Consider the following 17,726-nt stretch of genomic DNA (forward strand, 5'->3'; position numbering starts at 1 on the left):
TCGGTGGAATGTCTTTTGGAGGGTGAGTGCAGACTCGACGGAATGCACTGATTCTATGATTCTAAGGAAAGTCTGGTGCTTGGTTTGCCTTTTCAACATCCTTGCTAAACTGTGCTGCAAATTTCAATGATCGATATATTTGTCCTTTGAGATCTCCTTGTTCTTCAACCCAATTTAAACTTGCCTCTTCCACATATAAATTAACACCCCCTTCTTCCTACCAAAATGTATTACCTAACATTTATCTGAGTGGAACTTCATTTGCCAATTACTTGTAAATTCTGCCAGTTTATTAATATGTTTTGATCCTCCTCTGTATTGACTGTCCACCACCCCAGCACTGTCCACCACCCCAGCACCCTTCAATGCAATTTGGTGCCAGTTGCAAATTTAGAAAATGTGTGTCTGATTCCAAAGCCCAAATTGTGAATGTAAATTGGGAACCTTGTGAACCTCGTTCCACTTCTGCCACTCTGAATGACTATCCTTGACGTCCACTCTCTGCTTTCCGTCTTGCAACCAAATGAGCAGCACTGTCAAATGGGACAGTGGTTAGCATTGCTGCCTCACAGCGCCAGGGACCCGGGTTTGATTCTGACCTCTGGTGACTGCATGGAGTTTGCACTTTCTCCCCGAATCTGCATGGGTTTCCTCCAGGTGCTCCAGTTTCCTCCCACAGTCTAAAGGTGTGTAGGTTAGGTGGATCGGTCATGCTAAATTGTCCCTTAGGGTGAGTTGCAGAAATCGGGCAAGGAATTGCGCCTAGGTAGGGTGGTCTTTCGAAGGCCGTTGCAGACTCAATGGGTCGAATAGCATCCTACTGCACTGTCGGGATTCTATGAGATTCTATGAGATCTTCCTTTGTGCCATGACTCCAACCAGCGGAGAGTTTCCCCCCTGATTCACATTGATTCCAGTTTAGTGAGGGCTCCTTAATGCCATACTCGGTCAAATGCTGCCTTAATATCAAGGGCAGTCACTCTCACCTCAGACATTCAATCCTTTTGTCCATGTTTGAACCAAGGCTGTAACAAGGTCAGGAGATGAGTGAACCTGGTGGAGCCCAAGCTGAGCATCAGTGAGCAGGCTATTGCTGAGTAAGTGCTGATGGATAGTACTGTTGTTGACTCCTTCCATTACTTTGCTAATGATGGAGAGTAGATTGTTCGGGCAGTAATTGGCTGGTTGGATTTGCCCTGATTTTGATCATATACTCATCTGACATTCAAAATCCTGTGGCGGGTGAAATAGCCCCCATCTCATGTGGATATATGTCTTGAAATGTGTCAAAAGCTTTGGAGATGCAAAGATCAAAAAACTGAATTATTCGGTCTACAACAATGAATGCAATGCATGTTCAACGACTTCCCGTCTGGGAATTTAAAAACCAGAGGTCTGCCAAGCGGAATGAAGAAATAAACAGCTGGAGGAGAAAGAAACATGACAGTCATCTAAAAGCACTGCTGGAATAAAGCTGAACCGATCTGTCTCTCCAACTATACACTTGAGCAAAGAGAACTGCAGAATTCTACAGTAAACCAATTAGCTTCCAACAGCTGCAACGTTCAACAATCTATGGCTCAAAGGCAAGAAAAGGGCTTCATCGTATATTCTTTTAACTTCTAATTGGATTCTTATGATATCTGCATGTGCATCACCAGGTCTTTATTGTTTTTTCACGGTTATAATTACTTTTACTCACTCAGTCGAGGAAGAGTACACAGGAAATACGTTAATAACTGGGTAATTTATTATTTGTTATGTTAGCTGAAGGAGCAATGCCTCCCCATTGTTTAAATAGTGTCAGTGCTCTTTTACATTCATTAACCCAGGTATATGGGGAGAAAAAATGCCCACTTATTACTGGGGTACCCGGCAATACAGCATTGGGCCCTTCAGAATAATTTGATCAACTGCTGCATCAGGATTGTGTTGTAATCTTCTGATTGAGCAGTGAGAATATTGTCAACTAAACCAAGGTGACACTTCAAATTTAAATGGACTTATAGAAATAGTTGTCAGAATTTTTAGGGAGAGCTACATTCAAAATTCAAATGTTAAGTTCAACATTCTGTGTCATCAAAGTGCATAATATGAAAGAAATTACACTATTCAGAAAAGAGAAAAGCATTTCGTCCCTGGTGTTTTGCTCAACGTTTTCGCTCAATCTGCATTCCAAGCAGAAGTTGGTCCACAATTTGTATGGCATTAACCATTAGTTGGACTTGCCCTTGGTCTTTTGCTTGTTTGTAGCTTCCTGTATGTCAGGTTGTGAAAGTGCATGCCAACAATATCACAATGAGGGAAACAACGCATCTGGGACCTGCATGAAGCGGGAAAGGAACTATAAATCTCCTTAATCTTATAAGGGTTCTATACTATTAGGTTCCCCGTGGCCTCACCTGATTATGATCTTCCCAGATGAGGGGTGGGGCGACACCCTTTACCAAGGGTGCACTGGGCCATAAATACTCCGGCTCGAGTGTGGGCCGGGCGTGGGAGACCGTTCGGGGAGTAGAGTGTTACAATCCATCGTTGCTTCCTCGTGGTCGCTTGCCTGGATCCTACACTGGACCAACTAGTGTGGGATCCAACGTTTGGGCTATGGGATACAGAAGTAAGGTTGGCAATTTGCACGGGTGAGCCATTAGAAATCCCGGGCACCTCAGAGGTCCGGGTACAGGGGGAGACAATCCGGAAATCTGTCATTGGTGGTAGTCTGACGGATGGCAGCCAGCCTGCTGGGGCGAAATTGGCTGAAGCGCCTCCGGTTGGACTGGCAATAAGTGTGCCAGATGTGCTCTGATGACCCAGATGCGTTGCTGGCAAGATTTCCAGCTGTCTTTAAGGAAGATTTGGGCACCATCCGAGGGACCGCCACCAAGATTCTTGTGGATGCGAAGGCCCAGCCGCAGTACTTTCGCACCCCCTCCATTCCCTATGCCATGAAGCCAAAAGTGTATGTGGGGAAGGCCGAATTAGAGCAGTTAGGGATTATCCGCCCGGTGCAGTTCGCAGATTGGGCACCGCCGATAGTTCCAGTGATGAAAGCTGATGTTACGTTAGGTTGTGCGGGGACTACAAAATGAGGGTGAACCGTGCGTTCCATTTGGACCGTTATCCAGTACCACGGAGCGAAAACCTGTACCCATGGCTCAGCAGGGGATGCACTTTTACTCAGATCGATATGAGCCATGCCTACATACAGCTAGTTCTGGAAATGAATCTCGGAAATACATGATTGTAAATACACACCGCGGCTTGTACGAGTACATCAGGCTGCCCTTCGGAGTGTCGTTCACCTGTGCCTTATTCCAAAGCGTTATGGAAAACATACTTCAGGGCTTACTGCAAGTTGCGGTTTACCTGGATGATGTTTTAATAACTGGGGTCGTCAGATCATGGTCATATGAAAAACCTTGCTGATGTACTTCATTGTTTCGAGGCAGCAGGGGTCAGGCTACGCAGGGAAAGATGTGTATTCCACTCCCAAGAGGTGGTCTACCTACGCTACAGAGTGGACCGCCATGTGTTGCACCCGGCCAACGACAAGGTGCGTGCAATCAGGCAGGCTCCCTTAACAAAGCACCCAGCGGAACTCTAGTCCTTTTTGGGTCTGATCAATTATTACGGGAAATTCATCCAAAATCTGGAGACCGTATTGGCTCCATTGCACCTTTCATACCCACCACAACAGACAGCTTTCTTCGAGGTGAAGCGGCAACTCTCATCCTCGTGACCTTTGATGCACTGAACCCATCAAAGCCCCCTTCTGGTGGCCTGCAATGCCTCACCGTTTGGCATCAGGCTGTTCTGGCACACAGGATGGACAATGTCACAGAGCAGCCTATCGCATTTGCTTCCCACACCCTTACAGAGGCAGAACGGAACTATGCCCAGATAGAGAAGGAAGATTTAGCGGTGTTTTTTGCAGTGAAGCGGTTCCACCAATATGTGTATGGTCATATTTTCACAGCCCTCACAGATCACAAACCCCTCCTGGAGAACAGAGTGATCCTGCTCATAGCGTCCGCCAGGACCCAGCACTGCACATTACTTTTGGCGGCATATGAATATGTCCTGGAGCACCAGCCAGGGTGAAGATACCAAAGGTGGACGACCTTAGCTGCCTCCCGTCGTCAGCCAGGCCACCGACGCCGGGCGCATCGGACAAAGTAGTCACGGCTTTGCATTTTATGGACTTGTTGCCATTCATGGCCTCCCAGATTAAGGCATGGACGCAGACTGACCTGGTGTAGTCCTAAGTCTGCCACACGTATTGTACGGGGCTCAACATCAGGCACTCTGGGACAACCTGAAGGTGTTCACCACTAAAGTAGTGGAGCTCAGCATTGTTGACAGTATTCTGCTGCAGGGCTGACATGTAGTCGTACCTGAAAGAGGCTGAGAGGCCTTTCTACAGGGCCTTCACAATGGCCATCCGGGGGGCTGAAAATTGAAGATGGTGGCCCGTAGTTATCTCTGGTGACCAAAGAACGACACAGATATTGAGGCTCTGGAAAGACAATGCACACGGTGCCAAGAATACTGGAAGTGGCTGGGCCTGCCGTGGTCATGACTACATGGCGATTTCACAGGCCCTCTTCAAGGCTCAATATTTCTGCTGATAGTGGATGCCCACTTGACGTCGTTAGATCTCCACAGCATCACCACAATGACACCACCGGTCACGATCGAAAAGCTCCGCCGGACCTTTAGCGCCCACGGAATCTCGGAGGTTTTAGTGTTAGACAACAGCACAGCATTTACCAGCTTGGAGTTCAGGGAGTTCCTCGGATGAATGGCGTCTGCCATGTGAGGACTGCACCTTACCATCCATAATCCAGTGGGATGGCTGAGCGGTGGTAGAAACCTTCAAGCTGGGCATGCACAAATAGAACTCCAGATCCCCGGAGGCCCATTTGGCCCGGATTTTGTTTTACCACTGCACCATGCTGCATGCCACCACCGGGGTAGCACCTTCCCAGCTATTGATACAGTGTCGGCTGCGCAGATGGCTGAGCCTCATCCTGCCGGACACTGGGATGAAGGTCCGTGACTGGCAGGAACACCCCGACTCGAGACGACCCAGATCCATCCGGGAATTTGCCGCAGGTAACATAGTCTATGTGCGGAATTTTGCTGATGGCATCTTGTGGTTTCCGGGGGCTGTGGTGAAGCAGTTGGGACCGATCTCTTACTCAGTACAAGCACAAGGGAAAGAGTCAAACAGGCACGTGAACCACCTCCGGAGCCGCACCGAGGAGGTCCTCGAAGACCATCCGGAGATCCCAAGGGCAGTGGCGCCTCTCCCTTCGATGCAGCTGCCATTGCCATCTTTTGAGGGGAACTTGCCCCGTAACTTGAAAATGCGGGACGTTGATACCTCAGACCCGGAATCCGACATGGAAACTGAACTGACCGAGGTTGCCATAGATCCAGTGGCATTCACTGGTAACAGCGAGGTGGTGCCGCTCCGATGATCTGCCCGAAAACATCGCTCTCCCAGTCAATTATATGCCGCCAGACCCGGGACAGTGGACACCCAAAATGCAGCCCTGGGCAAATCAGACTAAGGACCAGACCCCTCCAGCTGTCGAGATGGACAACATGTTGGACGTAGGTGGGGAGGGGTGTTCAAACCGACTGGAGGTCACAGTGTCTGTACCTCACCTGAGTATGATCTTCCCATTTGAGGGGCGGGGCTACACCCTTAATGAAGGGTGCCCTGGGACATAAATACCCCAGCCAGAGTGTGGGCCGGGCACGGGAGACCCTTCGGTGAGTAGAGTGTGTAGTGGGTAAGTCTAATAAAACCTTTTTGCCCCTGCTCATCTAAGGAGAATAAATTAGAACGATTGTGTTCAATACCAATTCAGGTGCAGAAAGAGATGGGAAATTGAGATGAGAAAAACGAGAGAGGAGATGATGACCATGCAGCAGGTACAATTCATCTGGATTTTCAAAAGGCTTTTAGAAGGTGCCCAATGATAGACTAATCAATGAGGTGAAATGGTGCAGAGTCAAAGGATAAGTGGTAGAATGGATTTCAAGTTCCATTAAATCCCTGCAGTACAGAAGGAAGCCATTCAGTAAGGCCTTTGACAAGGTCCCTCATGGCAGACTGGTACAAAAGGTGAAGTCACACGGGATCAGGGGTGAGCTGGCAAGATGAATACAGAACTGGCTAGGTCATCGAAGGCAGAGAGTAGCAATGGAAGGGTGCTTTTCTGATTGGAGGGCTGTGACTAGTGGTGTTCCACAGGGATCAGTGCTGGGACATTTGCTGTTCGTAGTAGATATAAATGATTTGGAGGAAAATGTAACTGGTCTAATTAGTAAGTTTGCGGACGACACAAAGGTTGGTGGAATTGCGGATAGTGATGAGGACTGTCAGAGGATACAGCTGGATTTAGATCATTTGGAGACTTCGGTGGAGAGATGGCAGATGGAGTTTAATCCAGACAAATGTGAGGTAATGCATTTTGGAAGGTCTAATGCAGGTAGGAAATATACAGTGAATGGTAGAACCCTCAAGAGTATTGACAGTCACAGAGATCTTGGTGTACAGGTCCACAGGTCACTGAAACACAGGTGGAGAAGGTAGTCAAGAAGGCATACGGATGCTTGCCTTCATTGGCCGGGGCATTGAGTATAAAAATTGGCAAGTCATGTTGTAGCTGTATAGAACCTTAGTTAGGCCACACTTGGAGTATAGTGTTCAATTCTGGTCGCTGCACTACCAGAAGGATGTGGAGGCTTTAGAGAGGGTGCAGAAGAGATTTACCAGGATGTTGCCTGATATGGAAGGCATTAGCTATGAGCAGAGGTTGAATAAACTCGGTTAGTTCCCACTGGAAGGATGGAGGTTGAGGGGCGACCTGATAGAGGTCTACAAAATTATGAGGGGCATAGATAGAGCGGATAGTCAGAGACTTTTTCCCAGGGTAGAGGGGTCAATTACTTGGGGGCATAGGTTTAAGATGCGAGGGGCAAGGTTTAGAGGAGATGTACGAGGCAAGTTTTTTACACCGAGGGTAGGGGTGCCTGGAACTCGCTGCCGGAGGAGATAGTGGAAGCAGGGACGATAGTGACGTTTAAGGGGCATCTTGACAAATACATGAATAGGATGGGAATAGAGGGATACGGAGCCCGGAAGTGTAGAAGATTTTAGTTTAGACGGCCAGCATGTTCAGCGCAGGCTTGGAGGGCTGAAGGGCCTGTTCCTGTGCTGTGCTTTTCTTTGTTCTTTGTTGTTTTGTTCATTCAGCCCATCGGGTCTGCACCGGCCCTCCGAAACCACTGTGCTGCCCATGATGGTTGTACTGTTTGAAGGTCAATCATCTCATCTCAATGGCTTCACTGCAGGAGTTCCTCAGGGTAGTGTCCTCGGCCCAACCATCCTCAACTGCTTAATCATTGACCTCCCTTCCATCATAAGGTCAGAAGTGGAAATGTTTCCGGATGCCTGCACAATGTTTAGCACCATTCGTGTACCCTCAGATAATGAAGCAGCCCATGTCCAAATACAGCAAGACCTGGACAATATCTAGGCTTCGGCTGACAAGGACAAGTTTCATTTGCGCCAGGCAATGACCATCTCCTATAAGAGAGGATCTAACCATCGCCCCATGACATTCAATGGCATTAGCATTGCTCAATCCCCCAGAATCAACATTCTAGGGGTTACCATTGACCAGAAACTGAACTGGACTAGCCACATTAATACTGTAGCTACCAGAGCAGATCAAAATCCTGCAGTGAGTAACTCACCTCCTGACCCTCCAAAGCCTGTCCACCATCTACAAAGCATAAGTCAGGAGTGTAATTGAATACTCTCCACTTGCCTGGATGAGTGCAGCTCCAACAACACTCAAGAAGCTCAACACCATCCAGGACATAGCAGCCCGCTTGATTGCTCCTCCTTCCATAAACATTCAAACCCTCCACCACCTACAAAAAGTGGCAGCCTTGTGTGCCATCCAAAAGATGCACTGCCATAACTCACCAAGCTTCATTAGACAATACCTTCCACACCGACGACCACTTCCATCCGAAAGGACAAGAGCAGCAGATACCTGGGGGCACCACCACCTGGACGTTCCCCTCCAAGACACTCACCACTCCAACTATATTGCCATTCCTTCCCTGTCACTGGGGTAAAATCTTGCAACTTGCTCCCTAACTGTACTGTGAGTGTACCTACATCTCAGGAACTGCAGCGGTTCAAGAAGACAGCTCACCACCACCTTCTGAAGGGCAACTTGGGATGGACAATAAATGTTGGCCTAACCAGCGACGCCCACATCCCATAAATGATTTTTTTTTTAAGTCTGCTTTCATGCTTGAAGCAGTCTATTGACAGTTTAGTTTCACTTTTTCAGTAACGACCCCTTGAACTGATGTGATGAGAGAGGTACTTTTGAGAGGTATTTAAAAAAAATATTTTCTGGCATTATGTTGGTATTATGTGTAGGTAAAGAAAGCTGTGTGTGTGAGTGTGTGTGTCTAGGGTTTATTAAAAATAGGGAAGGTTACAAGAGACAGGTTGTCGCTGAGCTCTAAGAGATGAGTGGATAAAGGCATTAGTTTGATTTATAGGTAATGAGAAATTATGGTGAGTTTGAGTTGCACACAAGTATATTGAATCTAAAATTTGCTTTGTGAGGTAAGTGGACAACTTGGTTTTCAGCTTTTGAATTTCAAAAGGGAGTTCAGAGGTGACAAGGAAAATTGCATGTTACAAAGTTTCCATCAGTAAACAGGGGAAATATAATACATTTTATTGATCCAAAAGTAGAGGTACAGTAGAAAATCTGAAAGAGGTTTTACATTTGGAGAATTCGGGTTCAAAATATATATATTTTTATATCTGAAGAAGTTGAAGACAATGGAACCTGAGATGAAAGGGGAAGAATTTACTTCAGGAGGGATGTTTATCTGACCTGGTGTGGTTGTGGGTGAATGCCCTGTAGAGCACTTCCTTTATGTGTGAGAAACTGTGAAAGATTTATTGTAGGCATCTGTCCAATGTTAAGGCAAAAAGTTCTGTGTTTTAGGAAACAATTTGTTTCTCAGTTTTGTTTTGGAATGCCACATCAGAGAGTGAGTATTTGAGAAGTCATGAGGTATGCCTTTAATAAAATGGCAACACGCCTTGACTTAGGTAATATTGGTGGATTTTTCTGGTTAAAAATCTTCAACAGGGGTTTTGCCAAGAGAGCAGTTTAATTGTGTACTTTTGACCAAGCATTTTTCTTTTTGGGGGGAGGGGTGGGCTTGTTCTACAAGACAGCTTAACTGTGCCACTGTGCGGTTAAGTATTATTTTATTTTTTAATAAATCCTAAATTTTTTAAATTTTAAAGGTATTACTGGAGGTCTATGCTTTTGAGGTCAGTGGATCTGCCTCCTAATTTTCACCACAAAAAAGGCTTTATGATCGGAGAGACAGACCTCACTCTTGGGTCTGGCTTACTCAACAGGAACGTCTGCTGTGACCAATATACTAAATCACACACAGGGGACACATACCAGATACACATAATCAAAACCCCAATCAACTGAACCCTACATCTTTTCTCCCTTATAAAACTACTGACCTTTTACATTAAATCACTCCAATCATCAAACATATGTAAGTTGCGTCACTTCTTAGAGTTCAGTTTGTCTGTTTTTTCAAAGTGCTGAAATAGTCCGCGAAATATGAAGGTTCCTGATGATGGCACTGTGATATATAAATATGAGGTTGTAGTTCTGCATGCTATTTGACCTTGAAGTTGTAAGGATGAACGCAATCTGACCATTCACAGAGGACAAAAAACAAATCTTGATGTGGCTAGCAATGCAGTTAGTGTTCAGTGATCAGTGCAGAGAGTAAAGGTTTTACCATGGAGACCCATGTGGCAATGTTCACAAGTGCAGATGCAGTGCCTCCCAATCTCCAGTAGAGTATTTGCATTCTGTGTGATGCAATGGGCATGAGACATAATCAATAGATTGTTTTTTTAAATTCACCGTAGTGTGAGAGTACCGCTCCACTTGTATTTCCTGATGCAGATGCACCGGTTATGACATATGATAATAATAATAATCGCTTATTGTCACAAGTAGGTTTCAATGAAGTTACTGTGCAAAGCCCCTGTTGTGAGGCTGGGTATGATTTTGTGAGCCCATTAGCCATGTGAGCAAAACCCGTAAGGGATTTGCGTCGGCGAGATGTTGGAACATCTGGGCCATCTTTGATATCGCGATCAGGCTCATGCCCAGGAAGGGCGAGAACCTGATTATTTTAATCTAATTAGTGAATTTAAAGTCGAGTCTTCAGACCCCATTGAATCTTCCCGCCCACTGGCAGGAAATCACATGGGCGTGAATTGCTACAGGTTTTAAAAATGGGAATCAGGCCACCATGACCTCCGAGAGGGAGGAATGAGGTGAGCACCCCTCTCCCACCAGTACCAGGGTGTACCAGGGGGCAGTTCCCAGTGGCCAGTTCCAGAGAGGTGGTGGTTCAAGGGTTTTGGTGGGTGGGGGCTTGGGACCTCCTCCAGGATGGGGGTCACGGCTGGTATCTTCTGCCCCGAAGGCTGTAAGCTGAATATTTTTTTAAATGCTCAAGCGTACTATGTCGGTCTGCAGGCTGTGTGATCAGGAAATGAAATTGAGCGCCTACGTCACTCAGGTTAGTGACATGGGGGGGATCTGGGGTGTCTGTGCTTGCGGGGATCAGAAGGGTGTGGTGAGACTGAAGGAGACCAGTCTAAGGGGCTGGCTGGATGCGGTACCGAAAAAGAAGGCAGGACACGCTGACAAGCCTGGGAGGTGGAGTCAGGCAGGACACTATCCTGCCTGGAGGGGTGGGGAACGGTACGGTGATGGGTGAGACAGGGGGGAAAGCATTTAAAAATCGTGGAGTGGCTGTCAAGGAGTTTTAAGTATCAATGCTTAATAGCAATGAGATCTTGGGATGATGCAGCCTGAGTAAGAACGGTGCCTCTTAGTCTTACCTACCCCTGATTCAGACAGTCATTGGCCATCATGAGTTAACCCTTAACAATTGCAGCTGCCCACGTTCCCAAAGTCAAGGATATGGGCGAAAACTCAGGTTTCAAGGATAAAAGGTTAGGTAAAGGATTGAGAGGGAATGTGTTAGTATAATTGCTGGTTCCCAGTACCAGCCATTGAGGATATCTTAGCCCTCAAGTTATACCTAAGTGTCCAGTTGACCCTGCCCATGGGGGATGGACGACCTTTGAAACAGCCTGAGAGACCCCTCGGTGATGTATATATTGAGCAAAGGGACAACCAGATGGGAGGCCACAGGCAACTCTAAAGGGGGGAGGGCATAGGCTGGGGCTGGTCAAGCAATGAAGTGGGAAGGCACCAGATATGAGAGTGAGTGCTAGCCACTGGATAAGATGGAGGAATGGTTGCTTCCAGGACAAGGAGGACGAAGGGTGAGAGAATGGTCTGAACGTAACTGGTTCAGACATCAATCTGATTCTCTCTCTCTCTCTCTCTCTGCCTCTCATCCCTCGCAGCTTTCTGAGCGATCTCAGGATGGAGCCACTGGAATTGGCAATTCTGCTTATACCGCTGGAGGAGCACAGACTCCAGCAGCTGCACCCAGAGGGAACCCAGTATCAGGAGTCCAAGGGGCCACAGGGCAGGCTCGAAAGCCAAATGCAGCACGAGCCTACCAGGGAGCCCGAAGGTGAAGAAGGAGATCAAGAGTTTACAGGATCCAGGTGTCCTTTCTGGAGCTGTTGGACAATACGCACTAATGGAGACTCTGCCTCAACAGGGAGACAGTGTGGCACCTGTGTGACATTCTTGCCAACTTGATGTTACATGGAGGAGGAGTGCATCCACTCCCTGTGGCTGTGTTGATGATGGCAGTCCTCAACCTCTACACCAATTCATCCATGATTCTATACCAGGATTACATTCATTTTGCCCTGGACCAGGCCCATCAGGACCAGAGGGCTGCGGGATTCTGCATCATAGCTGATCTGCCACAGATACAGGAGGCCATCAATGGCAGTCATGTGGCTCTATGTGCTCCATGGCATCAGGGGCCCATTTATTAACAGGAAGGGGTTCCACTACTTTCATGTCCAGATGGTCTTTGACCACCAGATGAGGATCATGCATGTATGTGCAAGTTTTCCAGGAAACGTTCATGATAGCTACATCCTTGGACAATCTCAAATCCCTGGGATATTTGAGGGTCACCAGAGGGTGCGGGGAGGGCTTAATGGGGACATGGGATAACTGATGAAGTATTTTCTGATGATGCCAGTGTGGAGGCCTGAGACCGATGTAGAAGCCCATCACAGTGATGCTCACAGCGCCACCCAGTCTGTGACTGGGAGGTGCATCGGGCTGTCTAAGATGCGCTTCCGCTGTCTCTGCTGAGGCCCTGTCGTACAGTCCCCAGAGAGTCGCCCATATCAGAATGGTCAGCTGTGCCCTATATAACTTGGCGCAGAAGTAGGGCGACAGCTTTGATGATGACCAGGTGGAGCAGAACCTCTCCTCTGATGAGGAGGATGCCCAGGAGGGTGTGGAGGGAGAAGTCAAAGAGCAGCCGGATGATGAAGGCCAGGCGAGGGTGAGGGTTCCCATGGGCAGGAGGGCTAGGGATGCCCTTGTTGCTTCCAGCTTTGTCCAATAGCACCATCATGTTGTCCAACAGCTCTACTATCACTCCCACCCCCCCCCCCCCCCCTCCACCACCCCTCAAGGCCCTCATGACCCTTCTGCGACCAAGGGAGGGATCCACATGAAAACCAAGACTTCAGAGTGCTGGGCCTGAGAGTCCTTGTGCCTTTTTAACCTGTCAATGCAGCGGGGTTATGGCGACTCACAGTGAGGAAAGCTCTGATACTCCTCAGCATTTGCTTATGTCTGTCTCCTGTCTTCCTGCTGCCAGAATGCTGACTCCCCGGCTCATGTGCGAGTCAGGTTTGGGCCTACATCCCTTTGTTCCGCAGCACGAGAGAGGGATAAGGGGTGAGGTCTAGGGTTCACTGATTAATGCTAGAGACCTTTCAGGATGTATGTAACTCTCTGTTTGAGTGGGCCTAACTGTTTCCCTTACATTGAGGGCCTTTGAGAAGAGCTGTGTCCAGATGGGGTGAAGGCCTGCTGCAGCGGGAGGAGGGTCAAAGAGAGTGAGGCCTTAAGGTTGTGAACTAGAGGTTTTAATAAGATGACAAGTGCAATTGTGACATTTCATTATGACCCCCAGCTATCTGTGCCGAATGTTACCCACCCCCAATCTGTGCCTCTGCAACTCCTTACACTTGTCAACCCGCCCATTGCATTTCCATGTATTCCCAGGATGCACACGAGATCTGGAGGTGGTCTACTGCTTTCCACACCCCATTGCCTGAGATGCTCTTGGTGGGCACCCTCTGGAGGGTCCCAGCCTACTATCAATTGCCCCAAAATGTGCTGGTATCAGGAATGAGGGAATCAGAAGGGCTGGTTTCTCCCAGGCTCTCTTTGGTGGAAGGCCTCAGGAGGTACTCCAATGTTTCCTCCTTCCTCCAGGTGCTCTTATGTCCCTGGGATATTCCATGGGACAGAGCGGCAGCTAGAGTGAGTTCCATAAGCCTTAAAGTCACCTGACGCTGCCAGTCCTGGAGGCCCACCATTGTCTCCACCATGATGTTGAACCCCTCAACCATGGTCCTCAGGGACTAAGCCGCGCTTTTGAGTTCTCTAGTTATGGCTCTGATCTCTTGACCCAGGCTTTCCACTGCAGACACCACCCTTGTAGTGTTGGCCTGGGTGCCATGCAATGTCGATAACACCTGCTGCGACTGAAGGCTTTGAGACTCCTTCATTCAGCCTTGCACTCGCAGGAGCGTCGCTGACAACTCGTCCTGATATTCCCAGCTCTGCCTTTCCATCACCAGCAGAGGCATGGCACCTGGCTAGGATACAAAAGAGTCCTGTGCTCGACCCCTAGGGTTCTCCTACCTCCACCTGATGTGTATCAGAAGCAGTGCGGTGCTTTCCAAATAGTGACACATAAGCCTGTCTGCCATGTTCACCCACTGATGTGCTTGTGTCTGCGATGGTGGATGGTGTGGGTGATATCTGTGGTGCATCATCCGTATCCATATCCTTCTCTGAGATCTCCTCCGAGGTGTTGACAAGAATGGCCGGTGAGGTATTGGAGGGGGGGGGCTGAAGGGGGAACTGGGTGGATGACAGCCAAGGCTTATTGGTTGCTGTTTCTGCAAAGCAATATGGCTTTTGTCCATGATTTAGTCAAGGGCTTGGACAACAAAATTCGAACTCGAGACTGGGCATTTGGATGAAGGTGCAGTGGCTCCTCACCTTTCTGTCGCAGGCCGACCGTGATTTCTGTGCAGGGCAAGTCCTGGTTCTCCCCTGCGAGCTTCCTGGCTCTCTCCTCAAATGCAGCTAAGATCCTTGGTTCAGGCATTCCACCACCCGCCTTCTCTCTCTCTGTGGATGTGGGTTATCTTCTCCTGCAGGGACACAAAAGGGGATAATGTGAGCCAGATGGCTGACAGGTCAAAGGTCGATGACACCTGGGGCTGGATTCTCTGCCCCCTGACGGCGAAATCGTATTCGGCGATGGGGCTGAGAATCCATTTTCATGCACGAAATCAGGTCCGGCGGCGGTAGTATCCACCGTCTCAGGCCTGCCCCCCGATGCTCCGTTGCCTAAGGGCCAAATTCCCAACTCCGTGGTTCTAACATGGTCCCACCATCCATGATCCTCACGTACGGCTGCGGACTCAGTCTGCGTGCGGGGGGGGGGGGGGGGGGCTTCATTTGGGACTGGGGGGTAATGTGCGTGGGCAGTCGGGGGCCCGTGAGCGGCCGATGCGGGCACTATTTTGGCGGTCCAGGTCAGTCCGCCATGGACCATGGTGCGGCCGCTGAAGGCCTCTGCATGCGCGGCCTCTGACCCGGAAGTGCGGGGGCAGTATCGGCTGCTAGTGCTGCGAGCTCCTCGACGGCTCCCTGTTAGCCCCCAGCAAAACAGGGTATATGTGACCCTTTTGTTGCCAGTTTTTCTGGCGTAAAAGACCACAGTTTTCTCGACGGCGTGGGGACATAGTCCCAAAAACGGAGAATCCAGCCCCTGGTTATGTTTGGGTAGCCCTTTTAAGCAGGGGGGGGTTCTGATAAGAAGTGCCAGGGAGGGTTTGCGGATGTGTGTGGGAGGTTGGGTGCTGGGAACCTGTGAGATGGAGGCATGTGGGTTCAAGGTGACCTTTCGAGGGTTGACAGAAGAGTGGAGTGCCAAGGGGAGACAGGCACACTGACACTTGCAGATCGTAGTAGGTCATTCAATTTTTTTCCTGCTTTGAACCCCTGTTCTCTTGGTCAGGCTGCTGGCACTGACCAGTGCTGTCACCGTCTCCCAGGCGGGGCTCCTGCCAACCGATGAGTAAATTTTGATCCTCCATGACATCCAGCAATCGAGTGATGGTCCCCTCCAAAAATCTGGGAGCTGGTCTTCTAGTTGTTATCCTCCTGGCTTAACTGTGAGAAAGTGCTGTGGATCCGTTTAAACGCCCCCTTGATTGAAGTGCTCAGATGACCTTGGGGCGGGGTGAACCAGATGCTGTGCGCCTCAGGTACGTTGTTTTTTATGTGGGGGAAATAATTTATTTTCAAAGTGCCCAAAGACTTCAACCTGGATCCCTCATCTGGGGCCGATGGGATTCGCACTGATTTTCACGCCGAAAATTCCACTTTGCTATTTTTTGGGAAAATTCCACCCACTATATCCGCCTTTAACATATCAAACACTGTTTGCTGTGCGATTGTCTATTCCCATTATGCATCTTTGCATGGCAGATACAGGGATGGTGAGAGAGGATTGGAGAATTGCAAATGTTACACTCTTCATCAAAAAGGTTCTAAGGTTATCAGCATCTACAGGCAGTCAGTTTAACATCAGTTGGAGAGTTTTAGGAAACAATAATCTGGAACAAAATTAACAGATAATTGGACCTGTGGATTAAATAATTATAGCCGACACAGATTGCTGAAGGGAAAATTGTGCTTCCCAAACTGATTTGATGATGTAATAGAAAGGGTTGATGCGGGTATTGTAGTTGATGTGGTGTAGCTAGACCCTCCAAAAGGTGTTTGGAAAAAAATCACATAATAGGTTTCTCTGCAAATTGAAGACCATGGAATATGAAGATGGCTGAGTGAAAGGAAACAGTTGTGAATGGTTGTTTCTTTTACAGAACGGAGAAATGCATGTAATGATGTTCCCCAGCGATCAAATGCTTTCTCTTGATATAAATTATGGTTCTAGCGCTGGGTCTACAGTGCACAATTTCAAAATTTGCAATTCGCACTTGTGAACCTTGAGGAGAATATTACCAGATTTGAAGGGGACATGGGCAGACTGGTGGAATGGCAGGCGCGCAGCAGATTTAATTTATTTCAGGGAAGTGTTAGGTGATACATTTGGCAGGAAAGATGAGGAGAGGCAATATAAAGTAAAAGGCAGAATTTTAAAGAGAATGCAGAAGCAGAGATATCTGTGGATTGTGATGAATGTAGGAATTGTAGATCTATTGTATTATAGGTATTTGGTGCAGTAAGGGTTAAAAACCTGGGTTAGTGTGTGCGACTACTTGTTATATGTTTTAAAAGAATCCTAGTTTGAAAGGCAAATAAGGTTTTGGGAGCCTGGTATACAATTAAACCATCGTAAAATGCTTGGGCTAATGCAGTTTTGTTTGGATTAAGGGGATTCCCTGTGGAGTTAATTAGATTTTAGCTCGGTAAGATGATGACGTTTCTGGGAGGATCTAAGGTCTCAGGCAAAACATTTACCAGTCTTTCCTCTTTGCAAATACTAATGCACCAGCTTGGGGAGGGGGAAAGCAAATAATGTAACACTGATCAGAAGAATTATCCTCCTGCTGTATCAGTGAGTTTGGCAAAATCAACATAGCTGACAGCAAAAAAGCTGCTCCCTGCCACCAAAACTGGAATATCCCATTGGCAGCAGTGATACAACAGCTGGTATAGAAATGAGAAAAGCTCACATAGGCACATAATGTAGTGCACTTGTGAGATTGAGGGATAGGGGGCATAGTTCGGGTCCTATGAGTGAAAGATGTTCATTGTGCATCTGTTCTATGTTGCGAATGGCAATGATCCCAAATCTTGATCAAAAAGTTTATGTATAGCTTTGATATGCTTCCTACAAACTTTCTTGTGTAATTATGTAGAGAAGCACTGCAAATGCCATGCTGTTTTGCTAAATAATAAAGATAATTGATCTTGTGTTGAATGACAGAAGTAGTTTGTTTACCAACATGTCACATTTTGAAAAGATAATGACATCTGGGTAGATAGGTCTTGCCTTAGAGTCGGAAGGTTGTGGGTTAAAATCTCCTGTAAACAGATGCTTACATTTCACTGCAGCCCTGAGCGAGGTGCTGTATTGGTTTATGGATGAGATCTTAAACCAAGACTCTTTGGCCTCTTGGGTAATCTTAAAAGACACCAAGGAACAAAGAAAATTACAGCAGAGGAACAAGCCCTTCGGCCCTCCAAGCCTGTGCTGATTATGATGCCCTAACTAAAAAAAAACCTTCTGCCCTTACTTGGTCCGTATCCCTCTATTTCCTCCCTATTCATGTATCCATCCAGTGATTCAATGTGAGAATGTCGGCAGATCTGTGCACTTCTGGGACAGCACGG

The 17,726-nt window shown here is 47.8% G+C and overlaps 1 protein-coding gene across 2 annotated transcripts in view; it reads right to left on the reverse strand.

The window, feature by feature from the left end:
• Positions 1-17,726, reverse strand: part of LOC140429718 (neuropeptide FF receptor 2-like) — a 221,121-nt gene that overhangs the window by 166,231 nt on the left and 37,164 nt on the right. The window contains exon 1 of one of the 2 annotated variants that reach the window (XM_072517050.1): positions 14,355-14,494. The exons of the other annotated variant lie outside the window; for it this stretch is intronic. The gene's annotated coding sequence lies outside the window, so the exon portion shown is untranslated. Of the gene's footprint in view, positions 1-14,354; positions 14,495-17,726 lie in introns of those variants that run through there. 2 annotated transcript variants of the gene reach the window in all.

The sequence above is a fragment of the Scyliorhinus torazame genome, chromosome 9 (genome assembly GCF_047496885.1).
Source record: "Scyliorhinus torazame isolate Kashiwa2021f chromosome 9, sScyTor2.1, whole genome shotgun sequence".
Lineage (NCBI taxonomy): Eukaryota > Metazoa > Chordata > Chondrichthyes > Carcharhiniformes > Scyliorhinidae > Scyliorhinus > Scyliorhinus torazame.